The 22,772-nt window shown below is 34.2% G+C and overlaps 1 long non-coding RNA gene across 1 annotated transcript in view; it reads right to left on the bottom strand.

Annotated features, from left to right (window-relative positions):
• The window catches only part of LOC141496866 (uncharacterized), a 63,973-nt gene that overhangs the window by 5,642 nt on the left and 35,559 nt on the right, over positions 1-22,772 (bottom strand). Inside the window, exon 2 of the long non-coding RNA XR_012471185.1 lies at positions 398-480. This is a non-coding gene — a long non-coding RNA (uncharacterized LOC141496866). The remainder of the gene's footprint in view (positions 1-397; positions 481-22,772) is intronic.

Genomic DNA, 22,772 nt, shown 5'->3' with positions numbered 1-22,772 from the left:
CCTATGTATAGATGTTAGTCTTCACTGATAGAATTTAAGCTTCATTAGGGTAAGGATTTTTTTTTATGTTTGTCTTCTCATCCTGAGTACTCTGCCTAATGCGAAGTGCCCAAAAATACTTTAGAAATGTTTGCTTATTGATTGAAATCAATTTCTTGGTAAAGAACCTCAAGATTATCCCATATGATGATGAATAGAGGAGACTTGGAGAAGACAGGAGAGTTGTTTTCAAGTATTCAGAGAGTTATAATGTGGAAAAGGCAGTAGATAAAATTCTGCTTGACCACAGAGGCCAGAACTAAGAGCAAGGAGCAGAAATCATAAATGGACAAAATAATATAAGAAAAAAAATTCTTACAAAATGAGGCTACCTCTGAAAGTGGGAGGATCCTCCTACCTGTAACTGTTCAGGCACGTGGTCACTTGCCAGGTAAGTTGTAGAAAGACTTCTATTTAGGAACGGATCAGCCCAGATGACAACTAGGAAGGATTATAGCAGTCAACAGTAAGTGAAATACAGTTGTTAAGGACCATTTGGAAGTATACTTTACAACACATAGAGAACTAAAGAATGAAACCAAAAATGTTATCTGCCCTACACAAATAGCTTTTTTTCTGATGCTTTTCTGCCATTTCTTGCCTTCATAAAATCACACATGACATGTCCCAGGTCTTGGATGTACTGTCTCCTCATCTCATTTTAATGAAATTCTTAGTTCAGGAGTGACTTCTTCCATGAAGTTGTTCCCAAACTCCTAAGATGCTCCTTCTTTCCTTGAATATATAATCATATTTTGAACTTCTTTATCCCACTATATTTGTCATATAAGTGTAAAACTTCTTCTAGAGGTGAGAAGAATGACTTGGATGTGCATAGACTTCTGCAATTTGAAAGTTTTTGCTCATCTCCTGAGAAGGAAATATCACATGGTTTGGGACTGGGACAGGACTAAAAGGAGAATCAGCAAAAAAGCAGACTTGAGCTTTTAAATCTATCTCATCAGAATACTACTAACCTAACATCCAGCACAAACAAGCACTCAGAATCACAGGCACAATTCATATATATATGACTCACATGAATGTATATTATAAGATATAATAGCTACCTATGTATGGTATATACATAGGGATATGTACAGAATTTATCTCCCAATCTATATTACTCACTACAATATTATATATTTACATATTATACCAATAAACATATAATGTAACCAGTATTTTATAGATATATATATCATATATGTAACACCCAGTATTTTATAGATATACATATATAACTATATGCACACACTACATATGTGTGTATATCTATGTATATACTCAGTCTTTCCATAGATAGATATACCCATATAAATGTGTTGGTATAGCTATAAATATGTATTTATCTTTAGCTCTCTAAAACATACACATATATGTATGTTTAGGTCTATGTATATATCTATAAATATGTATAGATATATCTGTGTGGTATAAAAATAATGGTGTATAATGTGAATGCATATATATAATACAAATATATACAAATGTACATATATCAATAAAATATTGGCTGTATTTTATTTTATATATATAGCTATTAAATATACATATATATCAATAAAATATTAGGTGTATTTTATAAATATATATGATAAATAAATATCTATACTATATAACTATAAAATACTAGGTTTATTGCATATATATGATTTATTGTGTCATATATATAAAACACATCTATAAAATACTGAATATATTATACTAAGTAAAACATATAAGAAAAGAAAAATATAAATAGGTAATATAGATATAAACATCTACATATACATATAGAGGCATAGTAGAATGTCTATATTCTGCATCACTATCATATTATATATCTATACCACTTTATATATCATATATATTAACTCTGCTAGTAGATCGTAACTCTTAGTAGGCTATAAACTTCAACCTCTTAAAGGCTGAGACTGACATTTTTTATTTTTTCTCTTCCTGATAGTAGAATACCTTGGATTTTATAGATTCTTGAATAAATAGTGACTGAATCTAATTTAAACTAGTCGAGGACCATGAGGATCTGCTTGACTTGCTCAATGGAGACTGTTTAGCTTTGACTACAGTAAAAACTTAACTGACCAGCTGAGCTTCTGAGTCCCTTTCTCTTTCCCAGAATAATCACATAGACTAAAGCATGGCGTCAGGGCAGAAAACATGTATTCTGTTCCAGGCACTGCCATGACCTTCCTTTTGGGAATTTGGAAAACAAACACACACCAAAGAAATGAAAGATCATTTGACATTTCCAAATGCAATGTCTGGTTGTCCCCTGGGAGAGAGTCCATTCCCTGACTGCAGCATTTAGGTCAGTGCTATTGTAAAGCTTGTAGTGGAATGTTCTGAAACCCCATAGAACACATGTTTAGAAACACGCTATTTTTTCCTTTCCTTTTTAAGTTGCTAATTTAATAACATTATGTGGATGACTCCCACGAGCCCTTTGCTAGAAGTGCCCACTTGAATCGTGACTTTAATATTTAATGCAAATCACTCTGTATTTCAATTGATGTCATAGCACTAAGGCGTTGTTTACAGGGGGCATAATTAGAGAACTAAAATGATGTGGAAATTGATTTTCCCTGTGGATATTGCCTGAGGGATGTTTTATATAGAGAGCAATGAGAGAGGGTGGTTTATACAATGTATTTTGCCTTTTTACTTTGTTTAGATGTTTAAAACTGTCTCTTTGATCTGCTTTATGTATGCAGTCATCTTTGGAACAGTCCTTGTGTCCCAGTATATTTTAATTTGGTTTTCCTGTGTGGTGCCCGTCCTCTGTTGCTTTAGAGCCACCATTTTTTTCAGACTGACAGAAACATAATGTATTACTTTGGCTGCAATTGGAAACTGCACCATGGAGTTTGCTAAAATTGTGGTTCAATTGTTTTTGTAAATATTTGCTCACAGTGTTTGAAAATATTTTTGTTCTCTGTCATTTCTAGTAAAGAGAATTTTTTAGTGTTCTAAGAAATTCAAAAGAGACTCATAAGATACAAAAAAACCAAGAGACAACCTTAGAAATCACCTTGTTCAATGAACCCCAATTTTTTTTTCTTACTTGAACTCCTTTCAACCAAAATAAGATATGTTGTGAACCTGCAGAGTAATTTCATATACTATTTACAATGTTTCTTTACATTTATTGCTTAAGGTACCATTAAATGCTCTCTTCAGAGTTAATAAAGATCTTTTGATTGCCAGTTCTAATGAGTTTTTTTCCCCTGTTCTCATTCTCCTTGACCTCTCTGTACTCTATGGCAGTATTGTGATCTCTCTTCTCCTTGATACTCTCATTTCTAGGTTTTCTGAACACGAAACTCCTGGTTTTTGTCCTCCCTAACTGAACTCTCCTTTTCTGACCCTTTGCTGGATCCCCTTCCAGATCAGTACTTCTAACCATAGGTATCCCTCAGAGTTCTGTTCTGGATTCTTTTGTCCCTTTACTTGGTGATCTTCATCATTATCTGCACCAACCACTCTGTTGACTTCTGATGTAATATCTCCAACTGCCTTTCAGACATCTAAATCTGAATGTCCAGTAGACATCTTAAACTAAATATATTCAAAGCAGAATTCATTATCTTTGCTCCTAAACTTTTCCAACCAACACATGCCTTCACACATCTTTTCAATTACTGCAGGGAGCAACATCCATCTCTCTAGGACCACAGTCTCTGGACCTAAGTTGGAGTCATCCTGGACCCCTTGCTATCTCTCACCACTCTTACCTGTTGCTGAGTCCTGTCGATTTAGTACTTGCAATATATCTCAAATCTGCCTTCTTCTCTTCTCTGACATGACCACCACTCTATGGTAGAAACTTCATCACCGCATGCCTATTGTGATAACTTGATGGTAGGTTCTGCTTGTCTCAAGTCTTTCCCCATCCCAATCCATCCTTCATTCATCCACTAAAGTAACTTTTCTAAAACCCAGGACCCATTATGTCACACCCCTAACTCAATTCCATTGGTTCCATATTGCTTCAAATATAAATGCTCTGACTTTCAAAGTTCTTCTTAATCACTCCTACCTTTTTTATTCCCTACCATGTACTCTTTGATTCAGTGACACTGGCCTCCTTGCTGTTCCACAAACAAAATATTCTATTTCTCAGTTTCTAAACATTTCTCATTCAGTACCCCATGCCTGGAATACTCGTTACCTTGACTACCAATTCCTTGGTTTCCCTTAAATCCTAACCCTTCCCCAACCCTTTTAAATTCTAGTATCTTCCCTGTGTTACGATTTCATGTTTACACTGTATATAGCTCACTTTGTATTTATATGATTGAATGTTGTCTCTCCCATTAGACAATAATTGTAACCTGTCCTTAAGGACAGGGGTTGTCTTTTGCCCTTTTTTTTTTGTGTCCCTACCATTTAGTCCCAGAATAGGTTCTTAAAAATGCTTGATAATTTTATCAATTTTTTTAGTGTATACCCCTAAATCCCTAAATTCATTTATCTAAATGCAATAAAACTTCCCAGATGTGCATCTATTAGACTGTGGGATCTTAAGGAAAGGAGAAAGGCAGGATATGAGCTTGACAAAGACAATGTGTGATGCAGTGCTGGTCTCATCCTCTCTAAGCTAAATAGTCACATTCAACCAAAGTAGAGGCCCCCAAGGCAAAATGAATACTAAAAGAATTAATGTCAAGAGATTAGAGTGTCGCTGTAAGTGGGAAGAGTTTGTTGTTAACTTGGAGGGAAAATTGAGCCAACACATAGTTGGCAACAGTGGAGCAGAAAAAGAGATCTGGTGTATTTGCCTGTCTGGGTCAGAACACTTGCAAACACCAAGACTGGTTAGATGAAAAATGATAGGGAAAATACAGAAACTGTTAAATCAAAATGAGAAATCCACAGGATTTACCAGCAGATAATTTATCTATTTCTAAGAAGGCAGCATTTAATTCCATCAAAAGTAAAGTCCAATTTAAAGCTTAGAGAAGATACAGGACTCTTGGCTCAGTGAGAAGGCAGATGAGATTCCCTAAAGAATTCAAGGATGCCTCCATTATCCATCTCTATAAAGGTAAAGGGAATAGATTGTCCTGTGACAATCACAGGGGTAGTTCTCTTTTAGTCAGTTCTGGTAAGATTCTTGCCAGAGTCCTTCTCAATAGGCTAATCCTTCACCTGGAAGATGGTCACCTTTCTGAGAGCTAGGGTGGTTTCAGAAAGGGTAGAGGACCAGTCAGTATGGTGTTTGCTGCTTGAGACTCCAGGAAAAATCCCAGAAACAGAACAGAAGTCTGTATACAACATTTGTAGATTTGAACAAGCCTTTTGATACCATCAGCCATGAAGGCTTATAGGAAATTATGTCAAAATTTGGTTGCCTAGAGAAGTTCATCAGGATTGCATGTCAGTTCCATGACAGCATGCATGCCCAGGTTCTGGATAGCAGATGATGCTCCTGAGATTTCCCAGGATTGAAACAAGGATGTGTCATTACTCCCATACTTTTTAGCATGTTGTTTTCAGCCATGTTATCAAATGCCTTCACTGAGGATGAACATGGCCTCAAGATCAACTCCTACATTAATGCAGTAACTTGAAAAGGCTACAAGCCAAGACCAAAGTGGAGGGAGTGTTGGTGCATGATCTTCTGTTTGCAGATAATTGTGCACTCAATGAAGCCTCTGAAGCTGAGATGGAACAAAATATGGATCGATTCTCTGCTGCTTGTGCTTGTTGTAGTCTAACAATTAACACCAAGAAAACACAGGTGTTCCATCAGCCAGCACCGCACCATCCATATGTGAAACCATTGATTACAGAAAATGGAGAAGTTTTGAGTATTGTGGATAAGTTCACTTACTTTGGCAGTGACCTTTCTAAGAAGGTACATATTGACAATGAGGTTGACACTCGAATTGCTAGAGATAGCTCAGTATTTGGGAGGCTCCAAAAGAAAGTACGGGAGAGAAAATGGGAGAAAGAAAATACGGGAGAGAAGGATTAGCCTATTGAGAAGGACTCTGGCAAGAATCTTACCAGAACTGACTAAAAGAGAACTACCCCTGTGATTGTCACAGGACAATGTATTCCCTTTACCTTTATAGAGATGGATAATGGAGGCATCCTTGAATTCTTTAGGGAATTTCATCTGCCTTCTTACTGAGCCAAGAGTCCTGTTATATCTCTCTCAGTTTTACTTGGACTTTACTTTTGATGGCATTAAATGCTGCCTTCTTAGAAATAGATAAACTATCTGCTGGTAAATCCTTTGGATTTCTCATTTTTGATTTAACAGTTTCTGTATTTCTCTATCATTTTCATCAAGACTGACTACCAGATTGAAGGTCTACAGAGCTGTTGTGCTGACCTCATTGCCATAAGCCTGTGAAAACCTGGACAGTCTACCAGTGCCATGTCAGGAAACTGCCTTGCTTCCATTAAATTGTCTTAGGAAGATTCTGAAGATCACCTGGCAGGAGAAGATAGCAGACACTGAGGTCCTTTCTCAAGCTAAACTGCCTAGCTAAACTGCCTGTCCTGATAGGAAAATTGTAACAAGTTGACCAAAGAAATCAACTCCATTAAAAGGAAAAATAACCAACTGGAAAAGGAAACACAGAAGATAATTGAAGAAAATAAAATCCTAAAAATTAGAATTGAAAAGTTAGAAACCAATGTATCTACAAGACTACAAGATTCCATCAAACAAAATAAAAAGGCTAAAAGGATTGAAGAAAATATAAAGTAACTTCTAGGGAAAACAAATGACCTGGAAAACAGAGACAATCTATGAATCACTGGACTTCTAGAAAGTCTGGACCAACAAAAGAACCTGGAAAACATCATGCAAGGAAATTATAGGGGAAAACAGTCCCAATCTACTAGAACAAGATAACAATATAACAATTGAAGGAATCCAACAGAACCCCTCCAGAAAGAGACCCCAGGATAAAACTCCAAGGTCTGTAATAGCCAAATTCCAGAACCCTCAAATAAAAGAGAATATTGCAAGCAGCAAAAAGCAAACAATTCAAACACAAAGAGAACACAATCAGACTAACACAGGACCTATCAGCCTCAACACTGAAGGATCGGAAAAACTGGAGTAATATATTTTGGAGAGCTAAGAACCTGTGAAACCTGGATAGTTTACCAGTGCCATGTCAGGAAACCGCCTTGCTTCCATTTATGTTGTCTTAGGAAGATTATGAACATTATCTGGCAGAAGAAGATACCAGACACTGAGGTTCTTTTTTACAACCCAGAATGTACTACCCTACAAAATTCAGCATATAATGTTAGAGAAAAAATGGATGCTCAATGAAATAAAGGTCTTCCAGAATTTCCTAACACAAAGACCAGAATTTAACAGAGAATTCAATCACCAAATACACAACTGAAGAGTTACATAAAAAAAAGTAAATCAAAAAGGGGACTGAAAAAACAAAATTGTTTTAAACAAATGTTGGTCCCTAAAAGGGAAGATATAATGATTCTAATTCTTTAGAACTTTACTTCTCTAAGGAAAATTAGAGGGTAGAGGGGCGGCTAGGTGGCTCAGTGGATAAAGCACTGGCTTTGGAGTCAGGATTACTTGGGTTCAAATCTGGTCTCAGACACTTAATAATTACCTAGCTGTGTGGCCTTGGGCAAGCCACTTAACCCCATTTGCCTTGCAAAAACCTAAAAAAAAAAGAAAATTAGAGGGCAGAATATAATGGAAGAGAATGAACCTAAAGGATATGGGTATGATTGGGTCTTGTTTCTGAATTGAAGAGGTCCAAGATCACATCACTGTGTTTAAGACAAAAAAAGCCCTGAAAAAAAAAGCAGAGGTATTAACTTTAATTTAAGTGTCTCATTATACCTTGACTCACTTTAATCACAAGGTGCAGAGAGGACCTGAGACAGTGTTTCTGTAACTTAGAATCATTTGTAAAGTTCTCAGTGAGAACTCCTGAACTTCCCAGTACTCAGAGATCTTCAAGATTCTTACAGTTAATTAGATCAGCATTTGTGCTTGACTTAACAAGGGGTTAAGTACCTTGGGTAGGGAGGGGTGTGTGTGTGTGAAAGAAAATAGACCTGGGGGGGAGGAGAGGCACAAATAGTTCAATAAATGATATGTCTTTGGATGATAAGATACATTCCTACTTGGGTTTAAAAAATCTAACTTATTATACAGAGAATGGGAAAGATAAAGAAAGAAGGAACTGATAAAAGGGAAGGGAAGGTAGAAGTGAAAATAAATTGAAAGGTAAACTCCTAAAAGAAAAGTCAAAGGGCAAATGTAGTAAAATTTTGGTGAGGAGGAATAAGGGAATAGGAAAGAGGTAAATATAAATGGAGAAAGATCACTTGGAGGGAGATGCAAAATTAGTAACCTTAACTGTAAATGTGAATAGGATGAGTCGTCCCGTCCCATAAAATGGAAGTGAATAGAATGGATTAAAACAAGAATTCTTCAATATGTTGTTTACATTTGAAGCAGAGAGATACACACAGAGTAAAGGTAAAAGGTTGGAGCAAAAATATATTATGCCTCAGCAGAAATAAAGAAATCCAGGGTAGCAATCCAAATCTTAGACAAAGTAAAAGCAAAAATCAATCTTATTAAAAGGGATAAGGAAGGAAGCTACATTTTCTTAAAAGGCACCGTTGGCAATGAAACTATATCATAACTAAACATGTATGTATCTAGTGGTATGGCATCCACATTCCTAGAGGAAAAGCTGAGTGAATTACAAGGAGAAATAGACAGAAAAGCTTTAATAATGGGAGACTTCAATCTCCTTCTCTCAGAACTAGATAAATCTAAGAACAAAATAGACAAGAAGGAAGCTAAGAAGGTGAATGAAATCTTAGAAAACTTAGAAATGATACACCTCTGGAGAAAACTTAATGTATTAGAAAAGAATATACCTTTTTCTTGGTAGTACATGTCACTTTCACTATAATTGACCATGTACTAGGGCACAAAATCCTTAAAATCAAATACAGAAAGGCAGAAATAATAAATAGATTCTTCTAAGACCACAATTCAATAAAAATTACATGTAATAAAGGATCAGGGAAAGATAAAGCAAGAACTAATTAGACATTAAATAACTATCTTAAATAATGGGTAGACCAAACATCAAATAATAGAAATAATTAATAATTATATTCAAGAAAATGATAATAATGAGACATCATACCAAAATTTATTGGATACAGCAAAGGCAGTTTTGAGGGGAAACTTTATATTTCTCTAAATGACTATATGAATAAAATAGAGAAAGAGGAGATCAATGAATTGCGTGTGCAACTAAAAAAACTAGAAAAAGAACAAATTGAATAACCCCAATTAAATAGCAAATTAGAAATTCTGAAATTCAAGGGAGAGATTAATAAAATGGAAAAAAAAACCATTGATCTCATAAGTAAAACTATGAATTGGTATTATGAAAAAGCCAATAAAATAGACAAACCTCTGGTTAATCTGATAAAAAAAGAAAGAGGATAAGCAAATTATCAATATCAAAAATGAAAAGGGTGAACCAACCACCAATAAAGAGCAAATTAAAGAGATAATTCAGAGTTATTTTGCCAAACTAGATGCCAATAAATTGGACAACCTGAGTGAAATGGATAAATATTTACAAAAATATGAACTGCCCAAATTAACAGAAGAGGAAATAAATTATTTAAATGACCCTATTTCACAAAAAGAAATTGAAGAAACCATCAAGTTTATGTTTTATGGTCTGTAAGAAAAAGTCTCCAGGTCCAGGTGGATTTGCATGTGAATTCTACTAAACATTTAAGGAACAGTTAATTCCTATTCTACATAAACTATTTTAAAAAATAAGAGAGGAAGGAGTTCTGGCAAACTCCTTTTATGACACCAAAATATCACTGATACCTAAATCAGGAAGAACCAAAGGAGACAAAGAAAATTATAGACCAATCTCCCTAATGAATACTGATGCAAAAAATTTAAATGAAATTTTAGCAATGAGACTACAGTATGTTATTACTAGGATAATACACCATGATCAGGTTGGATTTATACCAGGCAGGGATGGTTTAACATTAGGAAAACACTCAATATAATTAAACATATTAATAGTAAAACCAATAGAAATCATATGATTATCTTAATAAATACTGAAAAAGCCTTTGATAAAATATCACATCTATTCCTATTAAAAACACTATAGAGTTTAGGAATAAACAGAGTTTTCCTTAAAATAATAAATAGTATGTATCTAAAAACCATCAACAAATATATCTAATGGGAATAAAGTCAGAGCATTTCCCATAAATTCAGGGGTGAAACAAGGATGCCCTTTAGTACCATTACTATTCAATATAGTATTGGAAATACTAGCAGTAGCAATAAGAGAAGGAAAAGAAATGGCAGGAATCAGAATTTGCAGTGAGGAAACAAAAATTTCACTCTTTGCAGATGATATGATGGTATATCTAAAGAACTGGAGAAAATCATCTAACACAACTCCTTGAAACAATTAACAAATTCAGCAAAGTAGCAGGATACAAAATAACCCCACATAAATCATCAGCATTCCTATATATGAACAAAAAGCCCAAGAGCAAGAGATAGAAAGAGAAATTCCATTTAAAATAATTATGAACAACATTAAATATTTGGGAATCTACTTCCCAAGACAAACCCAGAAATAGTAGAACAGTTATAAAGCTCTTCTCACCCAAATAAAATCAGATCTAAATAATTAGAAAAAAATGTTAAATGCTCATGGTTTAGGTTGAGCTAATATAATAAAATGACAATTCTACCCAAATTAAAATAGTTATTCATTGCCATACCAATCAAACTACCAAATAACTACTTTACTGAGCTAGAAAAAATAGTAACAAAATTCATCTGTAGCAACAAAAGGCAAGAATAGCAAGGGAACTGATGGAAAAAAATGTAAAGGAAGGTGGTCTAGCTCTACCAGATACAGAACTACACTATAAAGCAGTAGCATCAAAACTGCCTGGTACTGGTTAAGATATAGAGTAATGGATCAGTGGATCAGGATAGATTCAAAAGAAACTGCAGTAAATGGCTACAGCAATCTACTATTTGACAAACCCAAAGACATCAGACTCTTTGATAAGAACTCACTATGTGACAAAAATTGTTGGGAAAACTGGAAAATAATGTGGCAAAAACTAGGCATAGATCCATATCTCACACCCTATACCAAAATAAGGTCAAAACGGGTACAAGATTTAGACATAAAGAGCAATACCATAGATAAATAATAGATAAAAAAAATAATCTTATGTATCTGATCTATTGAAAAGGGATAAATTTATGATCAAATAAGAACTAGCGCATATTATAAACTGCAAAATGAATGATTGTGATTATATTAAATTAAAAAGTTTTTGTACTAATAAAAGCAATGCTGCCAAAATTAGAAGAAAAGCAGAAAGCTGGGAAACAATCATCACAAACAGGTGTTCTGATAAAGTCTCATTTCTAAAATATATAGAGAATTGCATCAGATTTATAAGATCTTTGGGGCGACTAGGTGGTGCAGTGGATAAAGCACCAGCCTTAGAGTCAGGAGTATTTGAGCTCCTCAGACACTTAATAATTACCTAGCTGTTTGGCCTTGGGCAAGCCACTCAACCCCATTGCCTGTCAAAAGCCTAAAAAAAATTACAAGATTGCAAGTCATTCCCCAATTGTTAAATGGTCAAAGGATATGAACAGATAGTTTTCAAATGAAGAAATTAAAGCTATATATAATCATATGAAAAAATGCTTCAAATCATATTGATTAGAGAAATGCAAATTAAAACAACAATGAGGTATCATTTTCACACCTATTAGGAGATGAGAAAAAGAGAAAATGATCAATATTGGAGAGGTTGTGGGAGGATTGGGACATTATTGATGCATTGCTGGTGGAGTTGTGAATGGATCCAACTTTTCTGGACAGCAATATGGAACTATGCCCAAAGAGAAATAAAACTGTCCATACCCTTTGACCCAGCAATTCCAATTCTAGCACAATATCCAGAATAAATCATAAAAATGAGAAAAGTCCTACATATTCCAAAAATATTCATTGCAGCTCTTTTCATAGTGGCAGAGTTGGAAATTGAGGGGATGCCCATTAATTGGGGAAAGGCTAAACAAGTTATGGTTCATGGATACTATGGAATATTATTGTTCTATAAGAAACCATAAATTGTTAGAGAAGTATGGAATTATTTAGAGATCTGATGCTGAACAAAGGGAGTAGAGCCAAGAGAACAATGTACACATCAACAACATTATGAGATAAGATACCTTGATGGACACAGCTTCTCTTGCAGTCTAGAGATCTAGGACAGCTGTATTAGACTGGGAATGGTCTACATTATCCCCAACCAGAGGAAGAAAAACAAAACAAAACTAACCAAACAGCAAAAAAACAAACAAAAACAAAACACCTCTACCAAATCTGATGAAAACTTTATAAAAATTATCTTTCCCTTAATCCTAATTCCTCATACCAAAAACTATTAATTTGTATGTATGTAAAATGCTAACCTTACTATTCCCTTCTGAGGGGAGGGAGGGTGGGAAAGAAGGGTAGAGGGAAATCTTGTAACTTGGAAATATGCATGTACAAATGGATGATAATAGAAAAAATAATTAGGAAGGAAAAAAAACAGAAGAAGCAATACTGAGACACCCTGAAGGCCTCAATGAAGAAATTTAGAATTGATTATTCAACATGGGAGACACTGGCACAGGACCACTCGGCATGGCATGCCCTCATCAGTAAGGGTGGTGCACTCTAGGAGGAAGGCAGAATTGAAGCAGCTCAAGGGAAATGTAACATACATAAGATTAGAGTACCCACCCCAGGTGTTCCCATGGACTATCTGTGCCCAGCCTATGGTGCAGCATTCTGAGCTCGTATTGGTCTGATCAGTCACAGTTGGGCAGACTATAATTTGTCGCTATCATAGTGATGTCCCTTCGGTCTTCTTCGATAATGAAAGACAAGAAGCAACCAACCATTTAGCACAGTACCTGGCCCAGAATAGATCCTTAATAAATGCTTGATAATTTGATTAATTTTTAGTGTAAACTCCTTGGACCATCATCTCAAATCCATAGTTTGCTCTTCACTAAATGGAAATCATTGAATTCATTTAATAACTTTTAAAAATATCTCTAAATATCTCTAGGCTGCACAATTCACATTATTCCCAGCTTCATTTGCAAAAGTTTGGAACATCCTAATAATTACCACTTTATTTTCTTCTTCCTTTATAAGAATACAAGCTAAATTCATCCACAAAGATTCATTTATATCAACACAAGTTCAGAGAAGGCAAATTCATTTTCCCTCAGGGAGGAGGGAAGGGAAGAAACATTTATATATCATATAACATGTGTTGAGCACTAGACTAAATGCTATATAATTATTATCTCATTTGATCCACATAATAACTGTGAAGTATTTTTATCCCATTTTACAGCTGAGGAAATTGAGACATAAAGAAGTTATGTGACTTTCTTCAATTACATTGCTTGTAAGTGTCTGAGAATGGATTTGAACTCATGTTTCCGACTTACTATACCCTGTGCCTCCTGGATGCTTCTCAGATATACTGCCCTTTTTTGTTTCTTTCTATGTATGTATGTATGTATGTATGTATGTATGTTTGTTTGTTTTTAAGCCCTGACATTTTCATGAAGTTGACCTGGAATTCTGGGTCTGAGGTCTTGTAAGTTCCTTGAATGCCTAAACTTATCATATGTCATCTTTGTATCTCATTCAGTGATTCCATAGTGTATTACATAACAGCAGGCAGTTAACAAATGTTTGTTTAATTGAATATAGCAGCAAGTTGCAGCAAGTATGCAGCCTTTGCTTTAATTCTTTAATGGGGACTTTAGTCTTCCCAGGACAGAATTTAATAATGCATTTCCGGTATATATATATATATATATATATATATATATATATATATATATATATATATATATATATTCCCATATATATACAAGAGCATAGTTCATGAAGGTAGCTAGGTGGCACAGTGAATAGAGCGCTTGCCTTGGATTCAGGAGGATGGAAGTTTGAATCTGGCCTCAGGCACTTGCTACTTAGCTGTGTGACCTTGGGCAAGTCACTTAACCCTTATTCCCCTCACATCCAGGACCATCTTCAGCAGTCCTGATTCTTATCTGACCACTGGAGCCAGATGACTCTGAAGGAGAAAGGGAGACTGGTGACTTAGCACAGCAATCCCTCACTCAAATCCAATTCATGTGCTTGTCATGGCATCACCTCTCTGATGTGGTAGTCTTCTTTGAAAATCAAGGACAAACATTATCATGTTAGTGTGTAAATAAGAGCATATGTCTTCATACCCAACATTTTTATACATGTTTTAAACATATTTCTTTGATCAAAGTGGACAGGACAGTGAGATGAGAATTAAGAAGATGTGGATTCATGTCTCACTACTGATACATACTGACCATGTGACTCTTGGCAAATCACAACTTCTCATAGTTCAAGGCAGTTTTTTTAGTTTAAAGGAAGTTTTTTCATTTGAGAATTTTCCATATCAAGGAAATCATGAGTCTTGTATTTATACCATATTGATATGTTCTATTTATAACTATCCTAATATTAAGTTCATAAATTTATAAGAAATAAAATAAAATAAATATATAATTTTCCTAATATTAAATCAACCCTAACATCTTGATATAAAGCCAATCTGGAAATTGTATACTATCTTTTTAAATATATTACTATAGCTTCTTTAGAATATTTTGTTCTTTTTTAGGTTTAGTCACTAAGAATATTGATCTTTACTTTTCTTTCTCTTTTTCAATTCTCTCTCATTTAACCACCCAGATAATTTGTATCATATAAGTAATTAGGATGACTTATTTCCTATCCTAGTTTTGAAAATAGTTTTCCTATTTTAATTGTTCTTTGAATGTTTGGTAGAATTTATTTGTAAATTCAGCTGATCATGAAAGTTTTTCTTTGGGAACTCTGAATTTCTTAAATTCTTTATTTCTTGTTCAGTTAATCTGGGTAAGTTAGATTTTCATTCATTTCATTTAAATTTTGAATTTTACTGGCACATAAAGGGATACAATAATTTCTAACAATTTACCTTATTTCCCTTTCATTTATTTGAAATCTCTTTTTAAAAACTTGCTTAATCTCTTCTTTGATTTTTAAAATATTGTGCTTAGTTCTTTAATTACTACTTTAAAAATTTACTTATATTGAATATATAATTTATTGTTACATTCTATCTTTTGTTGATGAAAACATTTAAAGACAAATTTTTCATTAGAGATTTCTTTGATTATATCTCAAAAGTTTTGATAAGTTGATTTATTTTCTTTGCTTTAAAAAAATTTATTTAAGACAATGGAGTTAAATGACTTTGCTCAAGGTCACACAGCTAGGCAATTATTAAGTGTCTGAGTATGAATTTGAACTCAGGTCCTCCTGATTCCAGGGCCAGTGCTCTATCCACTGTGCCACCTAACTGCCCCTGATTTATTTTCTTTGATAAAATAATTATTTCTATGATTTGTTCTTTGGCTTATCGATACTTTAGGATTAGTTCATTTACTGTAAATTTGTAAAGTAATTTATGTAAATTTGAATCCTTTCTTCAAAAAATTATTGATGATTAAGATTTTCATTGTTCTATGTAGGATAAAGGATTATTTAATATTTCTGTTTCACTGCAGTTAAGAGGTTTTTATGTCATCTTTATGTTTTTATGTCTGTTACACATTTTTAGCAGCTTTAACTTTGAAGAGTTAAGAAAAAAAATGAATACTCCCTCCTTTCCCCATTCAGTAATGAACAGAAATCTATCATATATAGTTTACTAAAACTTTATTTAAGTCCTTTACTTACCTTTGTTTTTCTCTTTGTTAGATTTGTTTAGGTCTAAAAGTAGGTATATTGATTATTATAATTTTACTCTTCTTATAGACAATATTCCATCAAATACACACACATATTTTAAGAAATTATACTAGTTCAATGTCTATGTTGAATTTAAGCATATTTCCTTGTTTATCTTATTTAAGCATGTTTATTTTTATTGTTTCCTTGTCTGAGATCATGATTGCTATCCTTGCTTTTTTTGTTTATCTGAGGCATGACAAATTCTTTTCCAGTCCCTTATTTTAATTCTGTGTGAATCAAGTGTGTTAAAGTCTACTTTCTTTTTTTAAAAGTTTATTTAAGGCAATGGGGTTAAGATTAATTTATCCAAGGTCACACAGCTAGGTAATTATTAAGTGTTTGAGGTCAAATTTGAACTCAGGTCTTGCCTTACTCCAGGGCCAGTGCTCTATCCACTGCACCACCTAGCTGCTCCCTGAAGACTACTTTCTAATATATTGTGATAACCTCTTCCATGTTATGAGAGAATTCAACCCCTTCACAATTTTATTTCCTAATTCTGTCTATTCTTCATTATATTTTTTAATGTTTTCTTTTCTTTGTTCCCTATGCTCCTCTTAGCAATAAAACGAAAACAAAGGAGAGTAGTCTACAGAATATTCTATAATTGAACTGTTTCATTCTTCTACTCTCTTTTTTTCTCTTGTCCAGATACTAATCACACTTTCTTATATTTGCTTTTTTCCCTAATAATTTCCTCTCCAAAGTAGAATTTTGTTTTGTTTGTGACCATTCCCTTCCTGATTCCAATATCTTTTTTAAGCTTCCCTTTCCCTTTACAATCATATTGAATTTAATTTAATTTAACTACCAGATTCTGAGTGATCCACTGGACAAGATGAATTTCATTTGGGACAACAGTTTCTACCAAGTTGAAATAGCTTTAAATATGAGTTCAACAGCAGACTGTATATGACAATCAAGGGCCCTGAAGCTTGGTTAATTGTGAAGGCCTGAGATGAGAATCTACTAAGAAGGTATAACCAGTATGAGTAGAAGGAATGTCCATTGATGAAATAACAAATTCCTGAAGGACTGAAGTTGGAGTAACCTGCTATAACTATAGTTCTGTATGTATCTTTCTTATTCATTTAAATATATATGCACTCATGTAGGTATATCTATATCTAATCTCTATCTATCTCTATCTATCTCTATCTCTATCTCTATCTCTATCTCTATCTCTATCTCTATCTCTATCTCCATATCCATATCCATATCCATATCTATATCTATATCTATATCTATATCATCTATCTATATCGATATCGATATCTATATCGATATCAATATCAATATTGATATTGATATCAATATCTATTCTATATCTATAAATGTGCATGTGTATATATATATATATATATATATATATATATATATATATATATATATACACACACATCCCCTTGAAGGCATGGAATATTTCATAGTCATTTTTATATACCCTGCAATGCAAGAACTAATACAAATTTGTCCAACTTTATTATTATATTTTTGGGCCACATTTCTTGATTTGAAGGAGGGAAGGAGGAATCCTTCAATTATTCAACAAGCGTTTATTAACATCTACACGCTATACACAGAGAATATAAAGAAAAAAGCAAAAATAGGCCTTACTCTTAAGTAGATCAAATTCTAATGGATTATACATTGACATAAATAGGCACATTCAAAAATAAAGGCAAAATAGAGAAAGGGTAATCTTAGATGAAGCTACACTAACCACTGGGGAGACTGAGAAGCCTTCTGCAGGGGATGTTACTTGAACTGAATTTCAAAGGGAGCCAGAGATCCTAAGAAGGTACACTTAAGGAGGAAGAGCATGAAGGACAGCTGGTGCAAAAGCATGGAGATGGGAGATAGAATGCTCTCTGTAAGCAGAGGAAAGCAGGCCGATATGGTTGGATTCCACTTTTTGTGGAACAGAGGACAGAATAAAAACAATAGAAAGCTAGGAAGGACTTTAAATGTCAACTAAAATAGTCCTTCCTCTCCTAGTGGTCACTTTCTAATGTCATTTAGACATTTAAGAATTTGACTATGAGGGGTCATTCTCATAGATCTCTTAATGATTTTCACCACATTTTCTTCTGTGATGAGCACTTGAAACATCTAATTGAGTTGTCCTACAATGTGATGCTTGACCAACAGGAGCTGTCATTGAGAAAACTGCATTCATTTCAAGTTAGAAAGCTTACAACGTTTAGCCATATAAAATGAATTAGTTCCCCCCCCCCTTTTTAGGATTACCTATGATTTTATTAGTAGAATGTTCACCTGTGGAGGAAATTGCTACTACTGAAGATCAATAGCTATTCTATACTTTCCAGTCTTAATTCCCTGAGAGGTTAACCTGTCACACCACTGGCAAGGACATGGTCATCATGTCTTTCACTATTTTGTAAGTTATTTATATTTTATACTATTCTATTCTTCCTATTCTCTAATATTCTTTAATATTCTATGCAGATTAAGTAGAAAGTGAGATGGGTGTAAAAAACAGAATGAAATTAAAAACAGTGTGGAAATCAACTTCCTAGCACCCACTCACTATGTTGTAGGGAAAGAGCAGATATTTCTTTTTCTGTTTCCCCTGCAATGTAGAAAAATGGATGGAGTTACCTCCTTTGTGTCAAGGCTTTGGACTGGTTTTTAGTATACAAGGTTGAGCTACAAACATTGACAGCAGTTTACTGATAAAGCAGCTGACCATGTAGCAAGTCAATGCACTGAATAATCTTTTATCAACCACAGTATATTTAATGTAGTATACTAGTTAGATCATTCAAAAGTATTATAATTCATACTCTACAAGAGATTCTTAGCAAGTGATGCAGTTGATTGCTAGGTTTGGAGGATACCATTAAGCAAAACAAAAAAAATTGATATTTGAACCAACATCCAAATCACAATTTATGAAAGTCAATAAGGGCTGCTCTTCACTGGTTGCTCCTGCCCCTAGCACATTCCTTCTCAGGGAGCATTTTTGCAGGACAACATAGAAAATTTTCTCCCCATATGATCTGTGTGTGTATTCATTTTGAAATATATTAATCTCTGCTAAAAATCCTGGAATAATTTGTGTGACAATTTCAACAATCAAGAACAGATTGGACAGCAGTCAAGAAAAGAGAGGGATCTGGGTGCATCTCCTATTGAATGATTAGGACTGGTCAGAGAAAGTGTTTCAAGCAAGAATAGAAAGTGCAATAACATTGTATTGTGTGTTTAATTTTACTTTTTTCATGCTCTGTTTTTTTAATAGCATTTCAAGGCTTCATGCCAAACCACAAATATTTCTAATTTTAGAGCAAATCCTCCATCTCAAAGCAATCTGTTCATCTTTTCCAATTTGATTTCTAACTAGTAGATTTTCAAAATGTCCAGAGAGATGTAGCACTTTTTGTTACATTTTTGGCCTTATTCTTATTGACCAATAGGGTTTCTGACCATCAGAGTTAATGCTTTATGATATGGGCCTGGCGCCTGACAGCTCTAATGGATTCATCACTGCTAATAGGTTAGGCGCCAAATTTACTACTAGTTGGCACTAGTAGTGACGCTGAGAAGATCACATGTGTCGGATGACATGCTGATTCTTCATCACTGAAATGTACCTTTTTGCCAAAGTCAATTAAAAAAAACTGACAATCCTGGATGACTCAAGCATCATCCCGTGCAGTTTGTCAGCATCTTGTGCATTTTTGCAAAGCAGATCAAGGTGTGTTTTTTCCTTCAATAGTTTTTTTTAAAAGGTATTCAGAGAGAGAGAGAGAGAGAGAGACAGAGACAGAGACAGAGACAGAGACAGAGACAGAGACAGAGACAGAGAGAATTTTGTTTGCTCTGGACTTGGCTTTAAAAAGTGGCACTGATGTTTGGAAACAAACTTTTATTGTAATGCCATTATAGTTCAGATCCTAAGGACCTAGGCCACACTTCACAGATATGGGGATTGGGCCAAAAAAATTAGTCTAATTGGCCTGACTCAAAAGACTGATTTCTGGTCTGTTAGAAATGACTAGACACTGAGTGAGAGTGAGTTTGTTCAGCAAACTTCCTGGCTTTTGTTTTGTAAAAATATCTAGGAGTCCTATACTGATCTTTCTTTACTCAGTAGTTGACTTCACCTGTTCTCTCTAAAGCTTTAGAAGACCTGGACTAATCTTGGAAATCAAAGGCGGGTTTATAAGATGTAGCACACAGGTGTACGATTCAAAATGGAAAACTTAATGATGAGACTATGGGAATTGCTTTTGGACAGTAGGATAAAGGAAAAAACCAAGTGTTTTGTTACTGAAACTCAAATTTGAATTTATTCATCTGTTGCAAGATTAGGATTCCCCATTCCAAACAGAAAAATACTGAGATTATGGAAGCTATGTATTTGCTTAGGATGAGGTTGTAATAAGTGAACTGGAAAAACTCAAAATGTATTCAAAAATAAGTATTTACGAAGCATCATGGTATGATGGGGAAAGAGCCAGGCTCAGAATGAATACCCAGGCCTTGGTTCAAGTCCCATTGTTGACATAACCTGTCTATGTGACTCTGGACTAGTTGTTTAACCTTTTAGACAACTCTAAGAATAGAAGTTCAAGGTAGTTTCCCAATCAAATGGAGGAAAAATATGTCACATTATCTTGGTTGTTGCTTTCAGATTCAACTCCTATTTCCAAGAGGCTCAAAAATGTTTCATATCAAACAATTTTGGGAAATTTGACAAAATTACCTTGACAAGAGTTCTACTTTAATGCCTCCCCATAGTATGGATTCAAACCTAACTTTTGAAAGAGTTTAAGTCAGCAAAACCCAATCCTTTGTAACTTTTTTTTGCATTTTATTTTTCCCAATTACATTTAAAGATATTTTTCAATATTCATTTCTGCAAGAGTTTGAGTTTTAACCTTTTCTCCCTCCCTTCTTTCCCTCCCCCCAACCCAAGACAGCAAGTAATCTGATGTAGATTTTTACATGTACAATTATATTCAGCATATTTCCATATCAGTCAGGTTGTGAAAGAATAATCAGAAAGAAAAAAACAAAGAACAAATTTTAAAAATTGGAAGTAGTGCATTTTGGTCTGCATTCAGACTCCTTATTTCTTTCTCTGGATGTGGAAGGTATTTTCCTTCATAATTCTTTTTGAATTGTCTTTGATAACTGTATTGTTAAGAGGAGCTAACTATCATAGTTGATCATTACATAATGTTGGGGTTTTCTGAAATGAGTTCTGAAATGACTTCCTCAGCTATTTTGAGGATAAGATGTGGAACAAAGAAGGAATTGAACTTCTGTTTAGGATAGATAGGCTGATGGCAATTGTTTTTTCTACCAAGGAAAATGATGTTTGGATTGGGAAGGAGAGAATAAAAAGGATTTAGAGAGAGAGTGGAAATCTAAATTGAATGAGGAGTTGGTAAGTGATCATCAATTTTCCTTAAGGAATTGAAGTCATAAGATTTAATTCAATTACTCTCTTATCTAGACTACTACTTAGCAATCATAGATATAATTCCTGAACAGAGATTGATCACTTTTCTTAATTGTGAGAGATTTATTTTAAAACTGGAAATGGACAAATGTCTCAATTTTCAACATAAAGAGAACTAGGTGGATTTTTAAAACTGAAGGGTGATGAATTTCAATTTTGATTTCTGGTGAAATTTGAGAATTGTATATACTTGGGATGGTAATAGTAGACCCTTATAATAAACATTAGTTCATCAAAAAGTGGATCATGACAAAATAACCCAAGTCCTTTATAGATAGATTAACTAGAATGGTAAATCAAAAAATATGGTGAACAAACAATATCCTGATTCCAGGGAGGTATTTGATAATGGTTCTCATTCTATCTTTGGGAACAAAATGGAGAAACCCTGGTTAGGTGACAAAGCTGATAGAATCAAACAGTGGTAATAAACAATTGATGTCAATTGGATTACCATTTCCTATGGATTCTATAGGAATCTCTCCAATAAGCATTCAGTATTTTCTTCAATGATATTGCTGTAGCAAAATAACATTTTACATGTTGTTTGTCTCTACAGCTGGGAGCAAACTTAAGAGATTTTCAGAAAGTGAAGTAAGCATTTGTTTGGCACCCATTAGATGCTGTGCTAGGTTATGGGCACTCAAAATACATAAATGCATAGAAAAATTTTAAAAAGCTATTTTTTTGAGGGAAGAGAGCTGCACTAGGAGCTAGTAGAAGCAGGAAAGTTAGTTAATCATTAGCTTAAGTGCCTACTATGTGCCAAATTGTCTACTAAGAGATGGGATACAAACAAAATCAAAAAAATAGTTCCTATTCTCAAGAAATTCATGGTTCCTACTGGGAGAGATGACACACATGGATGTGTATATGTGTGTGTGGGTGTGTGTGTGTGTGTTACACACACATAGAAGATATTGAAAGTAGTCTCAGAGAGAAAGCACTAAGCTTAAGTGGAACTGGGAAAAACTTCTTGCAGAAGATGGTACTTTAGCTAGGGAAGAAGGAAGCAGAGATGAGGAGGGAGAGTGTTCCAGGTATGGGATCAGAAAGCCAGTGGAAACTGCATTTGGGAGATAAGAGTGTAATTGAATAAAAATAAAACAATCTGGGTTATGAACAGTGAGCTGAACATTCAGCAAATATAAGCAGTATGTTGTGTTACTAGGTGATCGTTTGGTGTGTGATCTTATCAAAAAGATTCCCATGTAGATGCAGATAGGGCTAGAGGGCCTTGGACCCAAAGAGAGTGAAATTTGACTTTGATAACTATAACCCTCCTG

This window comes from Macrotis lagotis, chromosome X (genome assembly GCF_037893015.1).
Source record: "Macrotis lagotis isolate mMagLag1 chromosome X, bilby.v1.9.chrom.fasta, whole genome shotgun sequence".
NCBI lineage: Eukaryota > Metazoa > Chordata > Mammalia > Peramelemorphia > Peramelidae > Macrotis > Macrotis lagotis.
This window is presented reverse-complemented; position numbering and strand designations above follow the sequence as displayed.